Source organism: Callorhinchus milii, unplaced genomic scaffold (assembly GCF_018977255.1).
Source record: "Callorhinchus milii isolate IMCB2004 unplaced genomic scaffold, IMCB_Cmil_1.0 Scaffold1, whole genome shotgun sequence".
Taxonomy (NCBI): Eukaryota; Metazoa; Chordata; class Chondrichthyes; order Chimaeriformes; family Callorhinchidae; genus Callorhinchus; species Callorhinchus milii.
Window position 1 is genome coordinate 137,190,808 of NW_024704742.1, and position 12,425 is coordinate 137,203,232.

The window sequence follows — 12,425 nt, forward strand, 5'->3', positions numbered from 1 at the left end:
GGAACCATTGCCACGTTTATGATGTTCCATAACAGACAGTTCAATATCTCATCCAAATGCCGTCTCCGTCCATGTTGTGGTTCTGGTAGAAATCACTGCGCTCCTCCTCCTGCTCCTTCATGTCCTCCTCCTGCTCCAGTTTGAACACGAGCTGCAACGGGACAGTGAGGGGGGAAATCCCCGTACCCTCCGCTCCCCCAGCGCCGGCCGCGCTTTCAGCCATTATGCCCCGAAACTCTGGAACTCTCTCCCCCAACACTTGTCCCCTCCGACCCCATCTTCAGGGGCTCCTCGAGTGGCTGAAGCCCGTGGCCACTGATCAGCACCAGACACACAGAGAGAGACACACACACACATACACACACAGACACACACACAGACACACACACACAGACACACACACAGACACACAAACACACACACAGACACACACACAAACAGACATACAAACACAGACATAAACACACAGACACACGTACACACACACACACACACAAACAGACATACAAACACAGACCTACAGATGCACATACAACAACAACAACAACAACAAGATTCCATTTATAAAGTGCCTTTCACGTCAGGTGGACGTCCCGAGGCGCTGCACAGTTGGGTCAGGACCCGAGCATTGGGGGGAAATGGTCAGGGTGAGGGGAGGGAAGGGAGGGAGCGAGGAGGGGGAAATGGTCAGGGTGAGGGGAGGGAAGGGAGGGAGCGAGGAGGGGGGAAATGGTCAGGGTGAGGAGAGGGAAGGGAGGGAGCGAGGAGGGGGGAAATGGTCAGGGTGAGGGGAGGGAAGGGAGGGAGCGAGGAGGGAGTAGAGAGTCGAGAGGAGAGCTGAAGGCTGAAGGTCAAAGAGAAAGGTCTTGAGACCGGCCTTGAAGGAGGAAAGGGAGGAGGCGGCGAAGGCACTGGGGATGGAGTTCCAGAGCCTCGGGGCTGAGAGGCTGAAGGCCCGACCACCGATGGTAGGGCGGTTGGGGCGGGGGATGTGGAGCAGACCGGAGCCAGAGGAACGGAGGGTACGGGCAGGTAGGGAGGGGGATAGTAGGTCGGAGAGGTAGGAGGAGCGAGGCCGGGAATGGCCTTGTAGGTGAGGATGAGGATCTTGAAATCAAATACATACAGACACACACAGACACACACTCAGAGACAAACACACAGACGTACACACACACACAGACATACACACATACAAACACAGTGACACACACACAGACACACGCAGACACGCAGGCGCACACATACAGACCCACACAGATGCACACACACAGACACGCGCTCAAACAGACCCACCCCCACAGAGACACACGCACACAGACACACACACACACCATACAGACACACACACACATATAAACCACAAAATTACATTTATATCGCGCATTTCACGTCGGGAGAATGTCACAGACACAGCCACAGATATACATACAGACACACTCAGACATATACATATACAGACAGACATACACACACACACAGACATGCACGCACACACAGACAGACACACACACATAGATGCAGACACACGCACACAGGTGCTCACACACACAGACACACATGCAAACACAGTGACACACACACACAGACACACATACACAGAACACACAGACACAGATACGCACACACAGACATATCTACAGACACAGTGACACACACACACACAGACACTCGCATACACACCCACGCAGGCACACCCACACTCACACCCACACACAGACCCATACAGACGCGCGAACACACAGATGCACACACACAGACGCGTGCGCACACAGAAGCACATCCACAAAGACACGCGCACACACACACACACACACACACACACCATACAGACACACACACACCATACAGACACACACACACCATACAGACACACACACACACCATACAGACACACACACACCATACAGATACACACAACACACACACACACCATACAGACACACACACACCATACAGACACACACACACACACCATACAGACACACACACACACCATACAGACACACACACACCATACAGACACACACACACCATACAGACACACACACCATACAGACACACACACATACACAGAACAACAACAAAATTAAATTTTTATAGCGCATTTCACGTCGGGAGAATTTCACACACACAGACACAGACACAGATGCACACACCAGAGACGCACACACACACACACACTGACACAGATGCACACACCTGTGACGCATGCACACACACACACACACACACAGACATACATATACACATACAGACACACACCGACATATACGCACACAGACACAGACATACACACACCGACAGACACACACACAGACACACATAAGCAGACGCTCACACATGCAGACATGCATACACACCCAGACAGACACACACCCAGACAGACAGACACACACACACACACGCACACAGACGAGCATACACACACAGATGCGCACACACAGAGACAGGCACACACATATATACCCAGACAGATACACACACAGACACACATAAACAGACACCCTCAGACAGACACACACACACATGCAGAAACACACACAAAAAAAACACACACAGATAGACACAGACACAGGTACACACACACAGACAGACACAGACACAGGAATCAGACACACACATAGAAACACACGCACACACACATACACACACATGTACACACACAAACAGACGTACAAACACAGACGTACACACACAGATAGAAACACGCGCATACACACACGTACACACAGACATACACACACAGACACACATACACACAAACAGACATACAAACACAGACATACACACATAGAAACACACGCACACACATGTACACGTACACACGTACACACAGACATACACACACAGACATACAAACACAGACATACACACGCTCATGCAGACACGCACAGACACACACTCAGAGACACACACACAGACATACACACAGACATACACAGACATGCACAGACAGACACACATACAAACACAGTGACACACACACAGACAGACGCGTCAACACAGACATACCTACAGACACAGAGACACACAGACACCCGCACACAGACAGACGCGCCCACACACACACAGATGCGCACACACAGAGACAGGCACACACATATACACCCAGACAGATACACACACAGACACACATAGACAGACACCCTCAGACAGACACACAGACACACACATACACACACATGCAGAAACAGACACACACAAAGACACACACAGAAACACACACACAAAAAAACACACACACACACAGACAGACACAGATACAGACAGACACAGACACACACACGGCTGGAATCCTCGCGCCTTCAGCCACTACACCCGAAACTCTGGAACTCTCCCCCTCAACCCCTCGCCCCCTCCTTCCCCATCTTCAGGTCACGACTCGAGTGGCCACCGATTTGTAGACAAGTGAGAGGTTCTTGAAATCGATCGGATCTGTGAGATAACAGACACCACGACAGAGACACACAGAGAGACACACAGAGACACACACACAGAGACACACAGAGAGACACAGAGACACACAGAGACACACAGAGACACACAGAGAGACACAGAGACACACAGAGAGACACAGAGAGAGAGAGAGTGGCACTGACAGACACACATGTAGAGAGAGACATACACAGAGAGACATACACAGAGAGACATACACAGAGAGACACAGAGACACACAGAGACACACAGAGAGACACACAGAGAGAGAGAGTGGCACTGACGGACACACATGTAGAGAGAGACATACACAGAGAGACATACACACAAAGAGAAAGAGAGAGAGAGACATACACAAAATACGATGTATACGGAGACACACACACACACACAGACATAACCACACAGACAGAGACACACACACACAGAGATATAAACGGAGACAAATGCCGTCTCCGTCCATGTTGTGGTTCTGGTAGAAAATCACTGCGCTCCTCCTCCTGCTCCTTCATGTCCTCCTCCTGCTCCAGTTTGAACACGAGCTGCAACGGGACAGTGAGGGGGGAAATCCCCGTACCCTCCGCTCCCCCAGCGCCGGCCGCGCTTTCAGCCATTATGCCCCGAAACTCTGGAACTCTCTCCCCCAACACTTGTCCCCTCCGACCCCATCTTCAGGGGCTCCTCGAGTGGCTGAAGCCCGTGGCCACTGATCAGCACCAGACACACAGAGAGAGACACACACACACACACACACACACATATGTACACACACACACACACACAAACAGACATACAAACACAGACCTACAGATGCACATACAACAACAACAACAACAACAAGATTCCATTTATAAAGCGCCTTTCACGTCAGGAGGACGTCCCAAGGCGCTGCACAGTTGGGTCAGGACCCGAGCATTGGGGGGAAATGGTCAGGGTGAGGGGAGGGAAGGGAGGGAGCGAGGAGGGGGGAAATGGTCAGGGTGAGGGGAGGGAAGGGAGGGAGCGAGGAGGGGGGAAATGGTCAGGGTGGGGGGAGGGAAGGGAGGGAGCGAGGAGGGGGGAAATGGTCAGGGTGAGGGGAGGGAAGGGAGGGAGCGAGGAGGGGGGAAATGGTCAGGGTGGGGGGAGGGAAGGGAGGGAGCGAGGAGGGGGGAAATGGTCAGGGTGAGGGGAGGGGGAGGAGTGAGCGAGGAGGGGGGAAATGGTCAGGGTGAGGGGAGGGAAGGGAGGGAGCGAGGAGGGGGTAGAGAGTCGAGAGGGGAGCTGAAGGCTCGGTCAAAGAGAAAGGCCTTGAGACCGGCCTTGAAGGAGGAAAGGGAGGAGGCGGCGAAGGCACTGGGGATGGAGTTCCAGAGCCTCGGGGCTGAGAGGCTGAAGGCCACCGATGGTCGGGCGGTTGGGGCGGGGGATGTGGAGCAGACCGGAGCCAGAGGAACGGAGGGTACGGGCAGGTAGGGAGGGGGATAGTAGGTCGGAGAGGTAGGAGGGAGCGAGGCCGTGAATGGCCTTGTAGGTGAGGATGAGGATCTTGAAATCAAATACATACAGACACACACAGACACAAACTCAGAGACAAACACACAGACGTACACACACACACAGACATACAAACACAGACCTACAGATGCACATACAGACACACACAGACACAAACTCAGAGACAAACACACAGACGTACACACACACACAGACATACACACATACAAACACAGTGACACACACACAGACACACGCAACACGCAGGCGCACACATACAGACCCACACAGATGCACACACACAGACACGCGCGCAAACAGACCCACCCCCACAGAGACACACGCACACAGACACACACACACACCATACAGACACACACACACACACACACACACACAGACCATACAGACACACACACACACACACATATAAACAACAAAATTACATTTATATCGCGCATTTCACGTCGGGAGAATGTCACAGACACAGCCACAGACATACATACAGACACACTCAGACAAATACATATACAGACAGACATACACAAACACACAGACATGCACGCACACACAGACAGACACACACACATAGATGCAGACACACGCACACAGGTGCTCACACACACAGACACACATGCAAACACAGTGACACACACACACAGACACACATACACAGAACACACAGACACAGATACGCACACACAGACATATCTACAGACACAGTGACACACACACACACAGACACTCGCACACACACCCACGCAGGCACACCCACACTCACACCCACACACAGACCCATACAGACGCGCGAACACACAGATGCACACACACAGACGCGTGCGCACACAGAAGCACATCCACAAAGACACGCGCACACACACACACACACACACACACCATACAGACACACACACACCATACAGACACACACACACCATACAGACACACACACACCATACAGACACGGACACACACCATACAGACACACACACACACACCATACAGACACACACACACCATACAGACACACACACACACCATACAGACACACACACACCATACAGACACACACACACACCATACAGACACACACACACACCATACAGACACACACACACCATACAGACACACACACACCATACAGACACACACACCATACAGACACACACACACCATACAGACACACACACACACACCATACAGACACACACACACACCATACAGACACACACCATACAGACACACACATTTTTATAACGCATTTCACGTCGGGAGAATGTCACACACACAGACACAGACACAGATGCACACACCAGAGACGCACACACACACGCACACACACAAACAGACATACATATACACATACAGACACACACCGACATATACGCACACAGACACAGACATACACACACCGACAGACACACACACACGCAGACACACATAAGCAGACGCTCACACATGCAGACACGCATACACACCCAGACAGACACACACCCAGACAGACAGACAGACAGACACACACACACACACACGCACACAGACGCGCATACACACACAGATGCGCACACACAGAGACAGGCACACACATATATACCCAGACAGACAGACACACAGACACATATAAACAGACACCTCAGACAGACACACACACAGACACACACACACATGCAGAAACACACACAAAAAAAACACACACAGATAGACACAGACACAGGTACACAAACACAGACAGACACAGACACAGGAATCAGACACACACATAGAAACACACGCACACACAAATACACACACATGTACACACACAAACAGACGTACAAACACAGACGTACACACACAAATAGAAACACGCGCATACACACACGTACACACAGACATACACACACAGACATACAAACACAGACATACACACGCTCATGCAGACACGCACAGACACACACTCAGAGACACACACACAGACATACACACAGACATACACAGACATGCACAGACAGACACACATACAAACACAGTGACACACACACACACACACAGACAGACGCGCCAACACAGACATACCTACAGACACAGAGACACACAGACACCCGCACACAGACAGACGCGCCCACACACACACAGATGCGCACACACAGAGACAGGCACACACATATACACCCAGACAGACACACACACACCATACAGACACACACACCATACAGACACACACACACACACACACACACACCATACAGACACACACACACCATACAGACACACACACATACACAGAACAACAACAAAATTACATTTTTATAGCGCATTTCACGTCGGGAGAATGTCACACACACAGACACAGACACAGATGCACACACCAGAGACGCACACACACACACACACAAACAGACATACATATACACATACAGACACACACCGACATATACGCACACAGACACAGACATACACACACCGACAGACACACACACACGCAGACACACATACGCAGACGCTCACACACGCAGACACGCATACACACCCAGACAGACACACACCCAGACAGACAGACAGACACACACACACACACACACGCACACAGACGCGCATACACACACAGATGCGCACACACAGAGACAGGCACACACATATATACCCAGACAGACAGACACACAGACACATATAAACAGACACCCTCAGACAGACACACACACAGACACACACACACATGCAGAAACACACACAAAAAAAACACACACAGATAGACACAGACACAGGTACACAAAACAGACAGACACAGACACAGGAATCAGACACACACATAGAAACACACGCACACACAAATACACACACATGTACACACACAAACAGACGTACAAACACAGACGTACACACACAAATAGAAACACGCGCATACACACACGTACACACAGACATACACACACAGACACACATACACACAAACAGACATACAAACACAGACATACACACATAGAAACACACCCACACACATGTACACGTACACACGTACACACACAGACATACAAACACAGACATACACACGCTCATGCCGACACGCACAGACACACACTCAGAGACACACACACAGACATACACACACATGCACAGACAGACACACATACAAACACAGTGACACACACACACACACAGACGCGCCAACACAGACATACCTACAGACACAGAGACACACAGACACCCGCACACAGACAGCCGCGCCCACACACACACAGATGCGCACACACAGAGACAGGCACACACATATACACCCAGACAGACACACACACAGACACACATAGACAGACACCCTCAGACAGACACACAGACACACACATACACACACATGCAGAAACAGACACACACACATACACACACAAAGACACACACAGAAACACACACACAAAAAAACACAGACACAAAAAAACACACTCACAGACAGACGTAGACACAGATAAACACACACACACACACGGCTGGAATCCTCGCGCCTTCAGTCACTACACCCGAAACTCTGGAACTCTCCCCCTCAACCCCTCGCCCCCTCCTTCCCCATCTTCAGGTCATGACTCGAGTGGCCACCAATTTGTAGACAAGTGAGAGGTTCTTGAAATCGATCGGATCTGTGAGATAACAGACACCACGACACAGACACACAGAGACACAGAGAGACACAGAGACACACAGAGACACACAGAGAGACACAGAGACACACAGAGAGACACAGAGAGAGAGAGAGTGGCACTGACAGACACACATGTAGAGAGAGACATACACAGAGAGACATACACACAGAGAGAAAGAGAGAGAGAGAGAGACATACACAAAGTACGATGTATACGGAGACACACACACACACACACACACAGACATAACCACACAGACAGAGACACACACACACAGAGATATAAACGGAGACAAATGCCGTCTCCGTCCATGTTGTGGTTCTGGTAGAAATCACTGCGCTCCTCCTCCTGCTCCTTCATGTCCTCCTCCTGCTCCAGTTTGAACACGAGCTGCAACGGGACAGTGAGGGGGGAAATCCCCGTACCCTCCGCTCCCCCAGCGCCGGCCGCGCTTTCAGCCATTATGCCCCGAAACTCTGGAACTCTCTCCCCCAACACTTGTCCCCTCCGACCCCATCTTCAGGGGCTCCTCGAGTGGCTGAAGCCCGTGGCCACTGATCAGCACCAGACACACAGAGAGACACACACACACACACACACACACACACGTACACACATAAACAGACGTACAAACACAGACGTACACACACACACAGAAACACACACACACACACACACAGACACACAAACAGACATACAAACACAGACCTACAGATGCACATACAGACACACAGACACAAACTCAGAGACAAACACACAGACACACACACACATACAAACACAGTGACACACACACAGACACACGCAGACACGCAGGCGCACACATACAGACCCACACAGATGCACACACACAGACACGCGCGCAAACAGACCCACCCCCACAGAGACACACGCACACAGACACACACACACACACACACCATACAGACACACACACACATATAAACAACAAAATTACATTTATATCGCGCATTTCACGTCGGGAGAATGTCACAGACACAGCCACAGACATACATACAGACACACTCAGACATATACATATACAGACAGACATACACACACACACACAGACATGCACGCACACACAGACAGACACACACACATAGATGCAGACACACGCACACAGGTGCTCACACACACAGACACGCATACACACCCAGACAGACACACACACACACAGAGAGACACACACAGAGAGAGACACACACACACAGAGACACACACACACAGACACACACACAGAGACAGAGAATTCCATAAATTCACTGCCCTCCGAGCGGAGAAATGTGTTCACCGTACACACATACAAACACAGTGACACACACACAGACGCACAGACACACACACACAGCGACACACACACACACTCACAAAGTCGCACATACACAGAACCACACAGACGCGCAAACACACAGTTGCACACACACACACACACACAAACGTACACAGACACAGCCGTGCGCGCACACAGATGCGAACCCACAGAGACACAGACACACACACCCACATAGACACATACACACACACACACAACACAGACACACACACACCATACAGACACACACACAACAACAACAACAAAGTTACATTTATATAGCGCATTTCACGTCGGGAGAATGACATTCACACACAGACATACAGACACACACACACACGGACACACACACACCATACAGCCACACACACACACACATACACACAGAGAAACAGACACACACACACAGACAGATACAGATAGACACACACATGGCTGGAATCCTTGTGCCTTCAGCCACTACTCCCCGAAACTCACATAGACAGAGACCCTCAGACAGACAGACACACACACACGCAGAAACAGACGCACACAGATACACACACACACACTCAGAGAAACACACACAAACACACACACATAGACAGACACAGACACAGATAGACACAGACACACACACGGCTGGAATCCTCGCGCCTCTCCCCCTCAACCCCTCGCCCCCTCCTTCCCCATCTTCAGGTCGCGACTCGAGTGGCTGAAAGCATTGCCACCGATTTGTAGACACGTGAGAGGTTCTTGAACTCGATCTGATCTGTGAGATAACAGACACCACGACAGAGACACACAGAGACAGAGAGACACAGAGACACACACAGAGAGACACACAGAGAGAGACATACACACAGAGAGACACACACACAGACATACACTGAGAGATAGAGACACAGACATACACAGAAAAAGAGAGAGACACACACAAAGTAAGATGTGTACGGAGACACACACACACACAGACGTAACCACACAGACAGAGACATACACACACAGAGATATAAACGGAGACATACACACACACAGAAGTACACACACACAGACAGACATCCACACACTCATACACTGATACACACCGAGAGACACACAGAGAGAGACACACACGGCGATATACATACAGGGACACACACACACGCAGACATACACAGAGAGAGATATACACAGCGAGAGACATTCACACAGAGACACACAGACAGAGAGACACACACATAAAGGGAGACATATACCCTCTCACACTGACTCACTCTCTCTTACCAGGTTAATCTGCTGCTGGAGTCTCTCATTACTCTCATTACCTGGAGTCTCTCAAGACTTCTCTCTTGCTCTCTGGCATCTCTTTCGCTGAAGAATTCCCACTCTCACCAAATTCCTGCACAGAAATCCCACTCTGTTCCATCCTCACTCAGGTACGTCCTCGCTCTGCTGGGCTCTCTGCTCGAGGCCTTGGCTTTCAAGCAGAAACTTGTTGATGTAGAACAAGTCCATGAGCATTTGCGATTTTTCTTTGATCAACAGTTGGCCAATTCCAGGACAACCCAGAATTCTGGATAGAGTTAGTGATAGAGAGCAACAGAGAGAGCCAGAGAGAGAGAGGGAGAGAGAGCTAAAGCGAGAGAGTGAGCGAGAGAACCAGAGAGAGAGCGAGAGAGAGAGAGAGAGAGAGAGACAGAGAGAGAGCTCAAGTGAGAGAGCGAGCAAGAGAACCAGAAAGAGAACCAGAGAGAGAGCCAGAGAGAGAGAGAGAGAGCCAGAGAGAGAACCAGTGAGAGAGAGAGAGACAGAGAGAGATGGAGTGAGAAAGCGACTCCGTTAAGAGGCCACACATCCCATCCCACACACAGCAATCTCCAAGTTGAGGGACATCCATGGATCTCAAGCCCAGTGATGGGTCTCTCTCTATATGTGGCTCATGAACAACATCTGGCGACCAAACCTGTTGTCGAGCCGTGTCAGCAACACAAGCCCCAAACTGGTGACCAGCAGCTGTATTGGGTACCAAACAATGGGAGCATTACCGAGCAAGTTAGCCACCAGGTTGGTTACCAAATAAGGGCAGAACCTGGGAAACCATGTGCCTGCTGGGGGGGAGGGGGGGAGGGGGACGTGGGGTCTCCTTAGACCCCAACGGGCTTCAAGGTGACATACCTGGCAACAGGAAGTCAGCACGGAACCAACCCTCGGTGGTAATCTCCATGGCAACCAATGGGCTTCGGTCTCCCTAAGACGTAGGAGCAGGAGTAGGGCATTCAGCCCCTCGAGCCTAAGCTACGGGGAGTCCTTACTCCACACGTCTGATAATAATCCCTCAAAGAAATAAGAAATTGGCCATTTCAACCCACGGCTGTTTGTGGGACACTATTGTGCATAATTGGTTCCCACATTTCACCCACAAATATACAAATATACAGTCAATTCACTTTGCAGCCGATTCACAAATACCGTCCTCTGTCCAATCTATGACCCTCAGTCTTCAATATGTTGAAGGACTGAGCAGCCACAGCCTCTGGGGTAGAGAATTCCACAAATTCACTGCCCTCTGAGCGACAAAATGTTTCCTCAACTCAGTTCAAAAGGCTGACCCTTAATCTTGAGACTAT

The 12,425-nt window shown here is 50.5% G+C and overlaps 1 long non-coding RNA gene across 1 annotated transcript; it reads left to right on the forward strand.

Annotated features, from left to right (window-relative positions):
• The first annotated feature begins 3,373 nt into the window (after positions 1–3,373).
• Positions 3,374–10,603, forward strand: LOC121849382. The gene is made up of 2 exons (XR_006085202.1): positions 3,374–3,418; positions 10,569–10,603. It is a non-coding gene; the product is annotated as an uncharacterized LOC121849382 (long non-coding RNA).
• The last annotated feature ends 1,822 nt before the right edge of the window (positions 10,604–12,425 follow it).